We start from the raw sequence: 11947 nt of genomic DNA on the forward strand, positions 1-11947 counted from the left end.
AGCAAAGGCTTCTTTTGCTCCTTGCTATCGCGCTTCTGGACTGAATGACTTAAATCTCTGCACCTCATGGGAAAAGTTGACACACGCCGAGGTTCCATGGTGTAAGGGTTAGCACTCTGGGCTCTGAATCCAGTGATCCGAATTCAAATCTCGGTGGACCTTCATTTGCCAGGCTAAACAGCAGAAGTACCTGGCCGAAATAGCTCAGTTGGGAGAGTGTTAGACTGAAGATCTAAAGGTCCCTGGTTCAATCTCGGGTTTCGGCAGAGGAGCCACGCCCGCCTCCTTTAGGCTACCTGATTCCACCTAGCCTCATCGCTATCTGCCTCTCAGACAGACAGCTGGGAGGGTGTGTTGGTTCCATGGTGTAATGGTTAGCACTCTGGGCTTTGAATCCAGCGATCCGAGTTCAAATCTCGGTAGAACCTTTTTAGGTTCTTTGCGGAAGGGAGGGAAAAAACAGAGGTGATGCGCAACTGCTGACGTGGCGGTGAAATTGGCACTCTCAAACCGAGTCGGAATTGGGGAAACATAGGGTGCTTCTCAATATCCCTCCTCGTCTCCTCGTTCCTCTGTCCTCCATCCTATGACCCGGAAACCGATCGAGCTCAGCCATCTTGAAGGACATCTCAATTCTCTAATTGCACCGCGAGGAGGCGAGGATCGAGGAGTGAGGAGGCTTTCAGAGGAGTCATGAGCGAGGATACACAGGTGTATCCTATGCGGAAGTGTTTTATTTACTAAACGTGACGCACGTATACATTCTCCTCCCCCTTCACATCGGTCACAATCAGTTTTAAAGTATACTTTACCTTTGCAGTTTATATAAACCACACATTACACATATTTCAACAGGGTATCTTGCTTTATTATTATTTATTATGAATTTCTTAAATAAACAAACTGCAACAACATGAGGGCAGATCCTTTGACATGAATAGGCAAATTGACATGAATAGGCAAAAACAAGTGTTTTTTTGTTTCAACAAATGATTCTCAACTATGTTATAAAAGATATACAAAACGATTTGATATACCATTTTAAGTTTTAGATCTGTTTGATGATCATATTATTATGAATTGTCATAAACGCCTTTATGTTATATTTGGTGTTTCTTAGTAATCTCTGCCACAAAAGCTAAACAAAACAAAACGATTTAAGCATGGCATGATACCAGCAAGATTGTACCAAGAAGTGTTATTTGTTTTCTTATTAATAAGTTCATCACACTATTTACAATTTGTACACAAGGCAATTCAAAGTGATTCACAGTTGTATAAAAAACAATAATGCTAATGCTCATAATAATAATAATCATTAATTATTATAATATTATAATAATTAATTACATAAAAAACAAATGCTGTAGTAAAATACTTTCAGTTGGAATATGACAGCTATGTAACGTTCTGTTTATGCCTGTGTCCTTTCACACACAAGAACCTCTGAGGGTCGACTCCTTATGGGGCCAACTGAGGAGGCCAATAGGAGGGAGATCGTGTTGGCAGGGAGGGCCAGGTGTAAGGAGGAGGTCCTGGCTGAGGCCACTGCCTTTGTGAGGCAGAATGGAGGGAATCCTGGAGACCAGTTCCTGGTTCTGGCTCACTGCAAGATCCAGTTTGGGAAACACCAGGGTCAGAGGTTCCTGTGGCCGCTGGAGAACTCACTGGGGTATGCCTGCTATCTGGTCAGCAGCATTTTGGGGGAGGAGGAGAGGGACAACCCGCTGTCGGCCAACAAACACCTGTTCCTCAGATACACCTCGCAGATCAGGGAGGTAACGAGGCTGTGGAGTTGTATCAGATAAAACAGGCCATGATGCAGGAGGCCCAGAGGACAGGAGATTCTGGATGTCTGATGGTGGAGTTCGGGGATTTTAAGGCTAGGTCAATGAAGGAGGTGTATGAGGACCCAAGCAAGGAGGCCCAGACTCTCATCACCTACCTGAAGAAGGCAAAGGCCAGGCCTAACACCAATATGGCCCTTTTCAAAGCATACGTGCTGAAGAGGCAGGCTCCAGCCCACGTGCCCACCACCACTGTGCCCACTGCATCTGTCCTCACTGCTGCTGTGCCCACTGCCACTGTGTCTGTTCCTCCTCCACCTACTGCCACTAAGAACAGGCCACTGCTGGCGACCAATGTGAAGGCCCTGTTGGCGCGGGGGAAGCATTTATCTGCTTCACAGCTGGCACAAAAGATTTTGTCTCCAGCCAAACCCTGTAAGTGATTTGCAAGCTTTAAAATCATTACAGTATATATTATGCAGTATATATGTCTAACGAAAATACGTGTTCAACAGCTGCAGGACCACGTGTACCACCTGCGTCTGAGTCCGCAGCCCGGTGACAGCTCTTTACATGTGGTGAGTATCTGTTTAACGCATACAAGTGTGTTGGTGACATGTGCTTAGTGTTTTATGTTATTTTACAGACTCTGCTGCTACGGATTTTTTTGAGGAGGAAGATGACCTGGAGATGGCAACTGTAGCCTCGCAAGCTGAGGAACAACTTCCTCAAGGTATGTAAATCTTAAACAATATTTTACAAACAATTACAAATAAAACAAAACATTCTTTTTTAAATGACATATTATTTTATTTCACAACACAGATGTAGCGACAATGAGTCTTACATTAAATTAGCTCAAATTATATATAGGGAATTTAATAATTAATCATGAATGATTAATATATTGCACATTACAGTTAAATTATCGAAGCTGAAAATAGATCGATTGTATATATGAATGATCACCATAATGGGTTATGGTTCGTCATTAATATATCAATAGTCTTATTACAGATCGATTATTTGAGATAACCTTAAATGGAATTAATTTAGTTATCGAACAATCTGTTTGTCCAGCAAACGGCCGTAAGATTAACTTATCAATTTTCAACAAAAATTATCTCTTTCTTATAATTCCAAAAAAGCTATTTTCTGGCCATGAAAAATCACCTTCTTGTTATTATAAAATTTAGGTTACTGAAATAGTAACGAATTGTAAAGCTTTGTAGCTAAAGGGTCGAACACTTCATTGACTTTGTAAAAATGAGCACTTTAGACAATTAGCAATCAAGAATATAATGGTTTTAATAAAAAGAAACTACGGATACAGAATTCTACATTTAAACCAGGGATACATGTATGTACAATAAACAGTAAAACTAACAAGACAAACGAATAACAACGGGAGTGAGAGAGAGAGAGATTGAGTGAGAGAGAGAGAGAGTGAAGTATATATATATATATATAGAGAGAGAGAGATAGAGGATGAGAAAGTGAAACTAACGGTCAGGATGAGAGAGATCACCGGGGTGATCGCAGCATGGCAAAAATCACAGACAATAACCCTTAGAGAGGCAACAAGAAATCACATCAATCAAATCAAATCAATAACCTATACTTGTGTATATGGTTCTCTTTGTGTTGCTGAGGAACGCAGAGTCGTATGCGTGTTTGTCCTTCGGTGCTATAGGCTTGTTCTCTCGTGTCTTCCGGGGCGAGCAGACTCGCGTGAAGTTTTAAAGGTTCACCGAACGTGAAGTTACCAAGGAAATAGTTCAGAGTTCATCTCCCTCGGGAGGGAGAGGCGAAAATGAAAATAAAACTTAGTAAAGAAAGGAATAGAAAAGAAACGCGGTGTAAAGCTCCCTAAGGAGCCATGGGACCGGAAACCTCTCACAGGGAAAGTGCTCTCTTGAGAAACTCCTGTGTCAGTTTCTTATAGAGAGGAGGTCTTGTCAGGATAATTGATGATGCTATAAAATTTTGTCATTTCTAGCCAGAAAGATTGTACACACAGAACAATACATTTTAATGTAATATCCTATGTATGACTGGTTTAGTCAAAACAAGACGGTCAAACAGGTACCAAGAATGGCCAGAACGAGTAGAAGAAACATAAAGTTACATTCATATGCAGAATTACACACATTTAATGTTCACTCACACGACTATAAAGCCATAATACCGGCTACCATGACCTAGGAAAGATCAAATTCATGTTTATACATTTCTTAAGTCGTTATACTTATAGAAAATATAAGATTGCAGAGTCTATTAGTCTTTCTTCATCAGAATTCAAGTGGGAGCTGTGATTCCCTTGGAATTCCTTTTGGGGGTCATAAAGTTTTATGAACTAGCAAGAGGGAGAGTTACAGAAGATGATCCTGTTAGGTAATCTTTCTTTAATAAATGGAGTTAATCAATGACCTGCTGGCAGACATTGGGGCACCATTTCACATGATTCAAGGTTTTGTGAATTAAACATATATGTGTTCATATTTGTTCAGTAGTGAAAGGAAAACAGGATTCGGTCAGTCGCTACACGGATGAATGGCACTTCTCAGGTGTCAATCTACATTCACTCTTTGAGTGAACATCCTCAAAGGAAAAAAGATAATTTAAAGGTGTATGTAAAAGGTTTTATTTCATTTTTTATCGTAATCACAGACTAAAGCTCATTCTTGTCATCTCACACTTCCCCCACTCCCCTTGGAATAAGTGGCTGTTGTAGTGTTTAGTCTGCTTCGCTTCACACTTGGCTGATCCCATCTTTTTTTCTTCTTGTATTTCTTCTAATGGTGCTTGGATGAAAAACAGGATGATTTTCACTGCTTCCTTCCATCTTTTCATCATCATGTCATCTCTCTACTAATCATACATGCTTTGCAGTAAACCTTGTAATCGCAGTAGCTGTCCAGCAGAGCTGAGAAAGTCATGCAGTGAAAGTCTAAAACAATAAGATAATTTTGTTGTGTTTTTTTACGCTCCAGCCACTGCAGGCTCGAGAGGCCCTGCTCCTGCCCCGGCTCGTGCTACTGCCCCTGCTCCTGCCCCTTATCCTGCTCCTCCAGCATCGTGGACCCCTGGCCAGGTGTCCCAGTCGCCTGCAGAGCTTCCTGTCCACTGGAAAGAGCAACTCCCATCTTTCCAGCAAGGCCTTCAACCCCTGTCCCTCTGCACCAGGACCATCCTCACTACAGCCACACACAGGACTGCAGCACCCTGCCCAGCCTCCTCTGCAGTCTCCTCTGCACCCTGCCCAGCCTCCTCTGCAGTCTCATCCTCTGCGCCCTGCCCAGCCTCCTCTGCAGTCTCCTCCTCTGCGCCCTGCCCAGCCTCCTCTGCAGTCTCCTCCTCTGCGCCCTGCTCAGCCTCCTCTGCAGTCTCCTCCACAGCCTTCTGTCCAGCCAAGTGCTGCCTCTGCTCCTGCAACATCAACTGGGTCCAGTGTTGCAGACCAGGCTCCTGTAAGTAAGCTTCTCATTATTCGTGTGCAGGTCCTGCAGCGTGATTTCCAATGACCACAAAAAAGAGGCCGCATTTCCTCTGTGCTGGAAACTTTGCACAGGCTACCTTTTAATTGTAGATTTAATCAAAAAATTGCGCTTTAAGCCATGGAAGCTGAAATGTTTCCGGCCCGGCAGCAGCAAGAAGGGAGGGAAAAAACAGAGGTGATGCGCAACTGGTGACATGGCAGTGAAATTGACACTCTCAAACCGAGTCGGAATTGGGGAAACATGGGCTTAAAAAGCAAAGGCTTCATTTGCTCCTTGCTATCGTGCTTCAGGACTCAATGATTTAAATCTCTGCTGCTCATGGGAAAAGTTGACACACGCCAAGGTTCCATGGTGTAATGGTTAGCACTCTGGGCTTTGAATCCAGCGATCCGAGTTCAAATCTCGGTGGGACCTGCTTTTGCCAGGAATGTGTGCAGTACCTCGTTCGAAAAAACTTTTTCGGCAGCACTGAGCCGCAAGAGCTCATCTAGGTAGTGCCCCTTGAAGGGGGGCGTAAAAAGGATGGACAGCACTGGAGAATGCAGGCATCGATCCCGCTACCTCTCGCATGCTAAGCGATCTCTACCATTTGAGCTAATTCCCCTCGATGATGGAGAAGAGGTGTCCATCGCTCTCAAAGACAAAGACGAGGCGCGATCCCTAGCACGTGTGCAGGTGCTGCAGCGTGATTTCCAATGACCACAAAAAAACAGGCCGCATTTCCTCTGTGCTGGCAACTTTGCACTGGCTACCTTTTAATTGTAGATTTAATCCAAAAATTGCGCTTGGAATCCAGCGATCCGAGTTCAAATCTCGGTGGAACCTTTTTAGGTTCTTTGCGGAAGGGAGGGAAAAAACAGAGGTGATAGCACTGGAGAATGCAGGCATCAATCCCACTACCTCTCGCTTGCGCCTACTGCTTCCTACCGATTGAGTCAAAGTAAGCCCAAAGTAAGCCCACGTCAGCCAATCGTGTTTCTCTGCTGTGGCTTACTTTTGACCAATCACGTTCTCTCCTGTGGCTTACTTTTGACCAATCGTGTTTCTCTCCTGTGGCTTACTTTTGACCAATCGCCTTTCTCTCCTGTGGCTTACTTTTGACCAATCGCGTTTCTCTCCTGGCTCTGCTCCTGTGGCTTACTTTTGACCAATCGGCGACCGCTATTATTATCGTCATCTTTGCAATCTTTGCAACAGGTAAGTCTATTCTTCACGACTGTATAATCGATCATTATTTATTCATAAACAGTGTTTGTTTTTAGACAATTAAACATGCCAATAAAGCTAGCTAGCGTGTAATAGCACACGTTTTCTTCTGTACATGTGAACCTGCAACTTTACCATGATATACAGTAAAAAACATGCCACTACTGTCAAGATAATTAGCCGACCGCTAATTAAGCTATATCCTCCTTAAACCATTTTTTTGTTGTTGTTAATTTAGTATTTTTTGTGTCATTCATTACATTATTTTGACCACAAGAAGATTTTTACTAAAACCTTTAAAAAAAGTTTAATTCATATATGTTATACTATACTATGTTATACACCAGTATACATATTTATGTTATCTTTTTAAATACTATGTTATACATATTTAAAAAGACATGAATAGGCAAAAACAAGTGTTTTTTTGTTTCAACAAATGATTCTCAACTATGTTATAAAAGATATACCAAAACGATTTGATATACCATTTTAAGTTTTAGATCTGTTTGATGATCATATTATTATGAATTGGCATAAACGCCTTTGTTATATTTGGTGTTTCTTAGTAATCTCTGCCACAAAAGCTAAACAAAACAAAACGATTTAAGCAGGGCATGATACCAGCAAGATTGTACCAAGAAGTGTTATTTATTTTCTTATTAATAAGTTCATCACACTATTTACAATTTGTACACAAGGCAATTCAAAGTGATTCACAGTTGTATAAAAAACAATAATGTTTATGCTCATAATAATAATAATCATTAATTATTATAATATTATAATAATTAATTACATAAAAAGCAAATGCTGTAGTAAAATACTTTCAGTTGGAATATGACAGCTATGTAACGTTCTGTTTATGCCTGTGTCCTTTCAGATTATGTATGCATACCCGGTTTTACGAAGAACCTCTGAGGGTCGACTCCTTATGGGGCCAACTGAGGAGGCCAATAGGAGGGAGATCGTGTTGGCAGGGAGGGCCAGGTGTAAGGAGGAGGTCCTGGCTGAGGCCACTGCCTTTGTGAGGCAGAATGGAGGGAATCCTGGAGACCAGTTCCTGGTTCTGGCTCACTGCAAGATCCAGGTTGGGAAACACCAGGGTCAGAGGTTCCTGTGGCTGCTGGAGAACTCACTGGGGTATGCCTGCTATCTGGTCAGCAGCATTTTGGGGGAGGAGGAGAGGGACAACCCGCTGTCGGCAAAACAAACACCTGTTCCTCATATACACCTCGCAGATCAGGGAGGTAGGCGAGGCTGTGGAGGTGTATCAGAAAAAACAGGCCATCCTGCAGGAAGCCGAGAGGACAGGAGACTCTGGATGTCTGATGGTGGAGTTTGGGGATTTTAAGGGTAGGTCAATGAAGGAGGTGTATGAGGACCCAAGCAAGGAGGCCTACCTGAAGAAGGCAAAGGCCAGGCCTAACACCAATATGGCCCTTTTCAAAGCATACGTGCTGAGGAGGCAGGCTCCAGCCCACGTGCCCACCACCACTGTGCCCACTGCATCTGTCCTCACTGCTGCTGTGCCCACTGCCACTGTGTCTGTTCCTCCTCCACCTACTGCCACTAAGAACAGGCCACTGCTGGCGACCAATGTGAAGGCCCTGGTGGCGCGGGGGAAGCATTTATCTGCTTCACAGCTGGCACAAAAGATTTTGTCTCCAGCCAAACCCTGTAAGTGATTTGCAAGCTTTAAAATCATTACAGTATATTATGCAGTATATATGTCTAACGAAAATACGTGTTCAACAGCTGCAGGACCACGTGTACCACCTGCGTCTGAGTCCGCAGCCCGGAGACAGCTCTTTACATGTGGTGAGTATCACTTAACGCATACAAGTGTGTTGGTGACATGTGCTTAGTGTTTTATGTTATTTTACAGACTCTGCTGCTACGGATTTTTTTGAGGAGGAAGATGACCTGGAGATGGCAACTGTAGCCTCGCAAGCTGAGGAACAACTTCCTCAAGGTATGTAAATCTTAAACAACATTTTACAAACAATTACAAATAAAACAAAACAGTCTTTTTTAAATGACATATTATTTTATTTCACAACACAGATGTAGCGACAATGAGTCTTACATTAAATTAGCTCAAATTAAATATAGGGAATTTAATAATTAATTATGAATGATTAATATATTGCACATTACAGTTAAATTATCGAAGCTGAAAATAGATCGATTGTATATATGAATGATCACCATAATGGGTTATGGTTCGTCATTAATATATCAATAGTCTTATTACAGATTGATTATATGAGATAACCTTAAATAGAATTAATTTAGTTATCGAACAATCTGTTTGTCCAGCAAACGGCCGTAATATTAACATCAATTTTCAACAAAAATTATCTCTTTCTTATAATTCCAAAAAAGCTATTTTCTGGCCAGGAAAAATCACCTTCTTGTTATTATAAAATTTAGGTTACTGAAATAGCAACGAATTGTAAAGCTTTGTAGCTAAAGGGTCGAACACTTCATTGACTTTGTAAAAATGAGCACTTTAGACAATTAGCAATCAAGAATATAATGGTTTTAATAAAAAGAACCTTACCTACTTGCCACGGAATAGGTGGTTTTCGGACACCTCTAGTGGGCGATAGAGAGCATATTGCCCCATGACCCCCCCCATCCCACGAACCCACTATTTGTCCAATAACCCACTATATTGCAAATAGTGGCTTCGTGGACAGTGGAATTATGGGATGGCACTGGGTGCTATGGACTCTGGGTGGCCTGCTGAGTGCAGTCAAATAGTTACCATCATGACAGGAACTTTAATTCAAATGTCTATCAAAGAAACTGTCTGAATATCCCCATTCAATCGATGGCAGGTGGGATTGTGTCCGATTGCAGCTTATTGCATGAAGGCCGGGGTTAGTACTTTTCAAAAAATATGGGTTATTGGACAAATAGTGGCTTCGTGGACAGTGGAATTATGGGATGGCACTGGGTGCTATGGACTCTGGGTGGCCTGCTGAGTGCAGTAAATTAGTTACCATCATGACAGGAACTTTTATTCAAATGTCTATCAAAGAAACTGTCTGAATATCCCCATTCAATCGATGGCAGGTGGGATTATGTCCAATTGCAGCTTATTGCATGAAGGCCGGGGTTAGTACTTTTCAAAAATAGTGGGTTATTGGACAAATAGTGGCTTCGTGGACAGTGGAATTATGGGATGGCACTGGGTGCTATGAACTCTGGGTGGTCTGCTGAGTGCAGTAAATTAGTTACCATCATGACAGGAACTTTAATTCAAATGTCTATCAAAGAAACTGTCTGAATAACCCCATTCAATCGATGGCAGGTGGGATTGTGTCAGATTGCAGCTTATTGCATGAAGACCGGGGTTAGTACTTTTCAAAAATAGTGGGTTATTGGACAAATAGTGGCTTCGTGGACAGTGGAATTATGGGATGGCACTGGGTGCTATGGACTCTGGGTGGCCTGCTGAGTGCAGTAAATTAGTTACCATCATGACAGGAACTTTAATTCAAATTTCTATCAAAGAAACTGTCTGAATATCCCCATTCAATCGATGGCAGGTGGGATTGTGTCCGATTGCAGCTTATTGCATGAAGGCCGGGGTTAGTACTTTTCAAAAATAGTGGGTTATTGGACAAATAGTGGCTTCGTGGACAGTGGAATTATGGGATGGCACTGGGTGCTATGGACTCTGGGTGGCCTGCTGAGTGCAGTAAATTAGTTACCATCATGACAGGAACTTTAATTCAAATGTCTATCAAAGAAACTGTCTGAATATCCCCATTCAATCGATGGCAGGTGGGATTGTGTCCGATTGCAGCTTATTGCATGAAGGCCGGGGTTAGTACTTTTCAAAAATAGTGGGTTATTGGACAAATAGTGGCTTTGTGGACAGCGGGAAGTTTGCCCAATATAGTGGGTTATTGGACAAATAGTGGGTCCGTGGGATGGGGGGTTGGGGGGACGGTCAACGGGAAGTTTGCCCAATATAGTGGGTTATTGGACAAATAGTGGGTCCGTGGGATGGGGGGGGGTGGGGTATGGGTGGGGGGCGGTCAACGGGAAGTGTGCCCAATATAGTGGGTTATTGGACAAATAGTGGGTTCGTGGGATGGGGGCGTGGCCCGGGAGTGGGGGGGGTGGTCCCGTGACTTTTGGTAAATATAGTGGGTTATTGGACAAATAGTGGGTTCGTGGGACGGGGGCGTGGCTAGGGAGTGGGGGGGGGGGTCAACCGGAAGTTTGCGCCATATAGTGGGTTATTGGACAAATAGTGGGTTAGTGGGACGGGGGCGTGGCCAGGGAGTGGGGGGGGTGGTCCCGTGACTTTTGGTAAATATAGTGGGTTATTGGACAAATAGTGGGTTCGTGGGACGGGGGCGTGGCCAGGGAGTGGGGGGGGGGGGTCAACGGGAAGTTTGCGCCATATAGTGGGTTATTGGACAAATAGTGGGTTAGTGGGACGGGGGGGGGGGGGGGGGGTGGGGGGAGGTCTGATCACTCTAGTGTTCTATCGGACAAAAAGTGGGTTAGTGGGACGGGGCACGTGTGGCGCCCCACCAAGGACGAAGGCAGAACTGCTTAGGGTGGCCTCGGGCTTCGGGGCACTCCCGTCGGGCCGCGTGGGTCGGGGGCCCGGGGAGGGTCGGCCTGCGGCGTCGGCCGACCCCCCGAAATTTCGGGGGGTCGGCACGCTCGTCCGCCAACCACCGTCCGATTCCCATCGGCCCAATGACTGAATGGACGCTTTTTATTTTTATGGACTAGCTAGAGAGAGATAGAGGATGAGAAAGTGAAACTGACGGTCAGGATGAGAGAGATCACCGGGGTGATCGCAGCATGGCAAAAATCACAGACAATAACCCTTAGAGAGGCAACAAGAAATCACATCAATCAAATCAAATCAATAACCTATACTTGCGTATATGGTTCTCCTTGTTTTGCTGAGGAACGCAGAGTCGTATGCGTGTTTGTCCTTCGGTGCTATAGGCTTGTTCTCTATTGTCTTCCGGGGCGAGCAGACTCGCGGGAAGTTTTAAAGGTTCACCGAACGTGAAGTTACCAAGGAAATAGTTCAGAGTTCATCTCCCTCGGGAGGGAGAGGCGAAAATGAAAATAAAACTTAGTAAAGAAAGGAAAAGAAAAGAAACGCGGTGTAAAGCTCCCTTAGGAGCCATGGGACCGGAAACCTCTCACAGGGAAAGTGCTCTCTTGAGAAACTCCTGTGTCAGTTTCTTATAGAGAGGAGGGGTTCACGCCTGCTTCGCGTATGTGACCCAATCATCTTAGAGCATCTCGAGCGGGAAAAGTTCTTCTTTGTCTTGTCAGGATAATTGATGATGCTATAAATTTTTTTTCATTTCTAGCCAGAAAGATTGTACACACAGAACAATCCATTTTACTGTAATATCCTGTGTATGACTGGTTTAGTCAAAACAAGACGGTCAAACCGGT

At 43.7% G+C, this 11947-nt stretch overlaps 3 non-coding genes across 3 annotated transcripts; all 3 read left to right on the forward strand.

Moving 5' to 3' along the window:
- Positions 1–193: 193 nt before the first annotated feature.
- Positions 194–266, forward strand: trnaf-gaa (transfer RNA phenylalanine (anticodon GAA)). The gene has a single exon. It is a non-coding gene; the product is annotated as a tRNA-Phe (tRNA).
- A 90-nt stretch (positions 267–356) lies between these two features.
- On the forward strand, positions 357–428 carry trnaq-uug (transfer RNA glutamine (anticodon UUG)). The gene has a single exon. It is a non-coding gene; the product is annotated as a tRNA-Gln (tRNA).
- A 5201-nt stretch (positions 429–5629) lies between these two features.
- Positions 5630–5701, forward strand: trnaq-uug (transfer RNA glutamine (anticodon UUG)). Its single transcript has one exon. It is a non-coding gene; the product is annotated as a tRNA-Gln (tRNA).
- The last annotated feature ends 6246 nt before the right edge of the window (positions 5702–11947 follow it).

This window comes from Siphateles boraxobius, unplaced genomic scaffold (genome assembly GCF_051911475.1).
Source record: "Siphateles boraxobius isolate OS27281-9 unplaced genomic scaffold, OSU_SipBor_1 269, whole genome shotgun sequence".
Classification (NCBI taxonomy): domain Eukaryota; kingdom Metazoa; phylum Chordata; class Actinopteri; order Cypriniformes; family Leuciscidae; genus Siphateles; species Siphateles boraxobius.